The 6,673-nt window shown below is 34.3% G+C and overlaps 1 pseudogene; it reads left to right on the plus strand.

The window, feature by feature from the left end:
• The first annotated feature begins 936 nt into the window (after positions 1 to 936).
• LOC115898040 lies at positions 937 to 1,038 on the plus strand (annotated as a pseudogene).
• The last annotated feature ends 5,635 nt before the right edge of the window (positions 1,039 to 6,673 follow it).

Genomic DNA, 6,673 nt, shown 5'->3' on the forward strand with positions numbered 1-6,673 from the left:
GACATTCTAATAGGCATATAGTAGTGTCTCTGTGCAGTTTTGGTTGGCATTTCGCTACCAACTAATGATGTTGAACATATTCTCACTGCTCATTTTCCTTTCCTATATCTTACTTAGTTATCTGTCTGTTCAAATCATCTGACAATTTGTTATTGAGCTTTTTGTTGTCTTATTTTTTAATATTGGCTGCTTTATATGGATTCTGAATCACATATTCTTTACCACATATGTGGTTTACAAATGTTTTCCCCATATGTAGATTGTCATTTCATTCCATTACCAGTGTAATTCAAAATGCAGAAATCTCTAAATTTAAGAAATTCAATTTATGATTTTTTATACATCATACTATCATGTATAAGAACCCAAGGCCCAAAATAAGTTTTTCTTCTAGAAGTTTTATAGTTATAAACTTTACATATTGATGTGATCATTTTGAGTTCACTTCAAAAAATGATGTGACACCTGGATCAAAGTTTATATTATTTCATATCCACAGCAAATTATTACACCTGTGTTGATCAATTAACCATATATGTGGAGGTCCATTTTTGAACTCTATTCTGTTTCATTGATCTATTTGTTTAAACTGATGCCTCTTGAATACTGTAAGTTAATAAGACTTAAATTCAGAAGTGTAAGTCCATCAAAGTTGTCCTTCATTTTCAAAGTACTTTGAAATGAATTTTAGAGTCAGTTTGTCATTTTTACCAAACAAAAATATTGTGCTACAATTATAATTAAAATTCTTTTGAATCTATTGATCAATTTAAAGAGAATTTTCAAGTTAATAATATTGAGTCTTCTGGTGCATAAACACAGTACAGGTATTTCTCTTCACTTATTTACATCTTCTTAAGTTCTCTCAGCAAATTTTAAAGTTTTCAGCGTAGAGCTCTTGTTCATTCATTGGCAGGTTTATGTCTTAAAATTTCATAGCACTCCCCTTGACAAGCATGGAAGAGGCCATTGGGCCTGACAATATGCACACAGTTAAGGCATTGCCACCTACTTGGTGGCATCTAACCATCGTTTCAGGCCAGGCGTGGTGGCTCAGTCTGTAATCTCAGCAATTTGGGAGGCTGAGGTGGGTGGATCACCTGAGGTCAGGAGTTTGAGAGAAGCCTGGCCAACACGGTGAAACCCCGTCTCCACTAAAAATACAAAAAATTAGTCTGGCATGGTGGTGGCATGCCTGTAATCCCAGCTACTCGGGAGGCCGAGGCAGGAGAATCTCTTGAACTTGGGAGGCAGAGGTTGCACTGAGCCAAGATCACCCCACTGCACTCTAGCCTCGGTGACAGTTGAGACTCCATCTAAAAAAAAAAAAAAAAAAATCATGGCCTGATTCAGTTTTACATGGTATTTTTTTTTTAATTTCAGCTTTCAATGATCTCTTGCAAGTATATACGCATAGGTTTGATTTTTTTGTATAATAGTTTGTATTCTGATAAACACAATTATTAGCTTAAGTTGCTTTTCTTAGATTCCACAAAATTTTGTAAATGGGAAAATTAATGACAATGCTGTTTCTTCTTCTGCAAATAGGAATTTATTTTATTTATTTACCTTTTTCTTATTTTGATGCCTAGAAATACTAACAGAATGATAGATATAGTGAGAACAAATATTGTATTTTTTTCCAAATTGTAAAGGAAACCATTCAGTCTTTAATCACCAAGTGTGATGTTAATGTAGATTTTTCTATAGCTGCAATTATCAAATTTAGGAAGTTTACTTTGATTTCTAGTTTAATGAGAGGTTTGTGTGCTTATTTTCTTTGTTGGCGTGTATGTATGTCTATCAGAAACGGACGCTGGATTTTAACAAATGCTGTTTTGTGCATGTGTGGAAATGATTTCTTTCTGTTTTGACTCTCTTACTGTGCTAAAATGCATTAATTGATTTTCAAATATTAAACTAACCAGTTATATCTTTAAAAATAATCTCCTTCTAAAGTACATGAAGAAGGAAAGAGAAGTATTCCCATTAGAATAAGGCAGACCAGTTTAACCCAGTTTTTACTTTCATGTTCAAGATAAAGTAAAATTAACTTGAAATCATAAAGTTAAGAATAGACATAGTTATAATTTGCTACTACATCAAAAGAGTTTCAGTTTCCGGATCCAGATCACTTAATTTATAATCATAGCAAATCAGAAATGATAGCAATTTTAGGTAGTTTTCTTTGAAGCAAACAGTAAGACTGAGAATAACATTCAGAGGAAACAACAGGTGCTGGAGAGGATGTGGAGAAATAGGAACACTTTTACACTATTGGTGGGACTGTAAACTAGTTCCACCATTGTGGAAGACAGTGTGACGATTCCTCAAGGATCTAGAACTGGAAATAACATTTGACCCAGCCATCCCATTACTGGGTATATACCCAAAGGATTATAAGTCATGCTGCTATAAAGAGCCATGCACACGTATGTTTACTGCAGCACTATTCACAATAGCAAAGACTTGGAACCAACCCAAATGTCCATCAGTGACAGACTGGATTAAGAAAATGTGGCACATATATACCATGGAATACTATGCAAGCCATAAAAAAGGATGAGTTCATGTCCTTTGTAGGGACATGGATGCAGCTGGAAACCATCATTCTCAGCTAACTATCGCAAGAACAGAAAACCAAACACCACATGTTCTCACTCATACGTGGGAATTGAACAGTGAGAACACTTGGACACAGGAAGGGGAACATCACACACTGGGGCCTGTTGTGGGGTGGGGGGAATGGGGAGGGATAGCATTAGGAGATATACCTAATGTAAATGACAAGTTAATGGGTGCAGCACACCAACATGGCACATGTATGCATATGTAACAAACCTGCATGTTGTACACATGTACCCTAGAACATAAGGTATAATAATAAAAAAATAAAATAAATAAATAAATAAATAAATAAATAAATAAATAAATAGACATTCAGAGATTAATTAGGGAGTGCTTTTAAGGTTAGTACCTGCTGTGGAAGGAAAGAAGGCTTAGTTAGGTAGAGGGAATAGCTGATCCTCCCAAAGCCACAGAAGATATTTCAGAGAGCTATAAAGATGAGGTATCATCCTTCCAAATTGAGCCCATTTGGGTTTAGGTGTCCAGAAATTTAGGCTTCTATATACTCACATCAACTAGTTATTAAAAACATGCTGCCCCTGGAAATGTGGGCAGGATCTTGGACTAGTTTCTCCTCTTCAGCTAAGGGCAATTCTCAAAGAAAAGCTGAAAACTGCAACTATCGTCTCGTAACACTACTGACCGTGGTAGAATTACATTTTTTCTTCCCAAAGGGGAATTGTGGGCATTTCAATAGTGTTTACTACACTGGCAGACCAGAAGTGACTCCCCCTTCAACTACAGAACACTGTAATTCAATGAACATAAAGCTTGGCAAGATTATGAAATGGACCATGGACTAATATTTTATGATGTCTTAAAACTAAAGTCCAATTTCTTGGAATTGTTATTGATTCATTTTTTAAAAAGTCAAATGAACTAGATTTTTACTGAAAAATTGTTTTATTAGAAGAATGACAACTATAGCTCATGTTCATTTCAGCAAGGTATTTTATAAAGTAAAACATTACCAAATATTGAATCAGCAGGATTAATCTAGGGTGAATGATAGTCCAGTTGTAAAAAGTCAGAGTTATTTGACTGATTAGACTCAATGCATGTTGACAAATGAATCTTGGCAACCTTGACTCTCTTCCTTTCTCATGCCAATCCATTTTGCACAGAAACGAAATGAGAAAGTATTCCTAGAATACTTGACAACAGAACCAAAATTGTAATAATTTCCAACCAACAATGACTTTTGTAGGTAATGAAGATTCCGCAATGTGTGTTAAATAACTAGAATTGTGTTTATTTTGCTTGGAAAACAATGCAAAAACCAATTTGCTTGAAATAAAAATATATATGTGCATGTGTATATACATACATATGTATGTGTGTGTATATATATCTGAGATAAAATATCAGGTATATATCTAAGGAAATCTTTGTAGTATTATATAACAGTCAGCAATTATGTTATAGTCAGCAGGTTAATTATAATAAAATTGTTGGGAAAATTTAGCTTCTACCACAAATACAGTTCCAACTTTAAATGAATATGCAAAGTTTTACATAGTAATATCCTAAGATATTTAACATTCTAAAATATATTTCAATAGACAAATCAATAATCCTTGAAATTATTTAAATACATTTTTTATTTTTATAGGAAAGACATTGCACTTTTACGAAAACATCTAGAAACTCATGTTTACAATAAAAAGTATATGAAAAGTATAGACTTAATATGCATTATATGATAACTAAAATGCAAATATTGTATAAACTTCTTTAAGTAAAACTAACAAAGAATATAGTGCTTTGACTTCTCAAAAATTCTTTCTGAGAGCTGCTTCACTTAGTTTCTCAATAAGTATCTCAGAAAATTAAATTATATGTTTTCATTACAACTTTTCAAGAAGATCTGCATCAAAAATATTTAGGACACACACACACACACACACACACACACACACACACGCACACACATTTTCACATTGTAGAGACTACTCATTGATACCAAAATAGCTACTCTCCTTTCCTCATCGGCAGCAGGACATTGATCAAAGCTGGTATATTTCCCTTAGAGTGAAACATGACACTCATCAGGTGTCCTTCTAGTTAAAATATTTAGTAGATATGATCTAGGAAATTTCTTTGAATTTTCCATGTTAATAAGACATACCTTTCTTCTGGTGCGTCCATCTTATTGCCAGGAATGCAGATTTGACAGCTGGATACGCAGGAGAATATTCTGGGGCCAGGAGGCTATGGTTCTGATGAATGTGCATTGATCACAGTATTCCTGTACCAGCAACTTCTGGAATTCATTTACTAGAAAGAAAAATACATTTTATGTTAGTCATTTTTACTTTCTTTTGATGATTAGTTTCTATAAAGGTGGCTAAATTATGATACAGAATAAATATAAATTCTGACTTCTACATTAAATCATCACATACTTTAAAATCCACAAAAAATTAAATAAGAAGCCTAGAGTTTTAGTTGATTAAAACATCTCTATGAGTTAATAAGAAAACAAGCATGCTCTCTCAGCATATTTGAATAGAAGTTCATTGATGGGCACAGCGTACATGTATGCTTCCTTCCCACCACTGCTTACCCTGGAGGTTCGCTTTTCAAATTTGTTTCCTGGGCTTTATTTCTTAATTTAATTTTTCCTTGGTTTTGAATGGAGGCTCTGAAAGTAGTGCAGCTTTCTGACTATAACACATGACATGAGAGTCAGGCAAGTTGAAGTCTATCCAAATGATACTTTGAAACTCCATAGCCAAAAGAATCCTTGCAATCTCTTTCTCTAGTTGAATATCTGGGAAAATATAAACCCTAAGGACTACTCTGAACCATACCAGGGGTGTAGCTTTCTCCAAAATTCTGGGATATGAGGATGAAGTTCATCTAGGCATAGAAGTACAGGCCAAAGAAAGAGTGCTGGTGGTGCCCCATTCCTGCTCCCACAACCCCTTCATCTTGGCACCTCTGCCCTGCCTGGGTTTGTGTGAGTAAATGTATTTTCATTTTTTAACATTTTCTTTTTGCCAAGATTAGTTAAATTTGTTTCACAGAGGCATACGAACTCAAATATGTAAGGGTCTGTGAGATGTGTTCGAACCGTAATTTGTACACAAATGAGAAAACTAAGGTCAATGGCTGAAAGTTATAAAGCGACATGAATACCTATGCTCTCAGGCCCCTTTAACTAGGATATTTTGGCTATTCCTTCTCTATCCTTAATGCCAAGCACAGAATTGAAGAACTCAGTAGATATTTACTAAAGGGAAATAAATGAATACATGTTCTATTCAAACTTTCAGTTATGCCTAAATAGCTCAGCATATTAGAATATATTGTATGTAAGACATCTTGATATTCAGAAGGTAAAAGTAACTTCCATGACATCATAATCAAACTGGTTGTTAATGTTACAATTTATATCTTTTATATTGTGTATCTATTAACAAACTATTGTAGCTATAGTTATTTTAACAAGTTTACATTTTAACTTTGATACTAGAAAACTGCTTATTTATCATGTGTTGATCCTTCCTAGGGACAGAATCCAGGGACATTACAAAAACAGAAAAAAGTAATGCCTGTTTTACTTCGGTCAGTCAGGAACATAGTGTGTGGTAGTATCATCGGTGGCTTAGTTCCTTTAGACTACTATCACAAAAAAATACTTTAGACTGGGTAATTCATAAGGAATAGAAATATATTTCTCATAGTTCTAGAGGCTGGGTAGTTCAAGGCAAAGGTGCCAGAAGTTTCGGTGTCTGGTGAAGGTTTATTCTCTGCTTCATACATGACATATTCTTGCCGCATTTTCAAGGGCAGAGGAGGAAAACAAGCTCCCTTGGGCCTCTTTTATAAAGGCAGTGATCCCATTCATGAGGGCAGAACCTTCATGATCTAATCACTTCCCAAAGACTCTTATTACCGCCTTGGGGGACACACACATTCTAGAACATAGCAACGGACATATAAAAACATTACACATGGCACCTATATTTATAACAGAGTCTAACCAAGACCAATTATTAGTAAAGGAGTTTTTAATAATTGTCCTTTTTTATGCCTTTTC

The sequence above is a fragment of the Rhinopithecus roxellana genome, chromosome 5, assembly GCF_007565055.1.
Source record: "Rhinopithecus roxellana isolate Shanxi Qingling chromosome 5, ASM756505v1, whole genome shotgun sequence".
Taxonomy (NCBI): Eukaryota; Metazoa; Chordata; class Mammalia; order Primates; family Cercopithecidae; genus Rhinopithecus; species Rhinopithecus roxellana.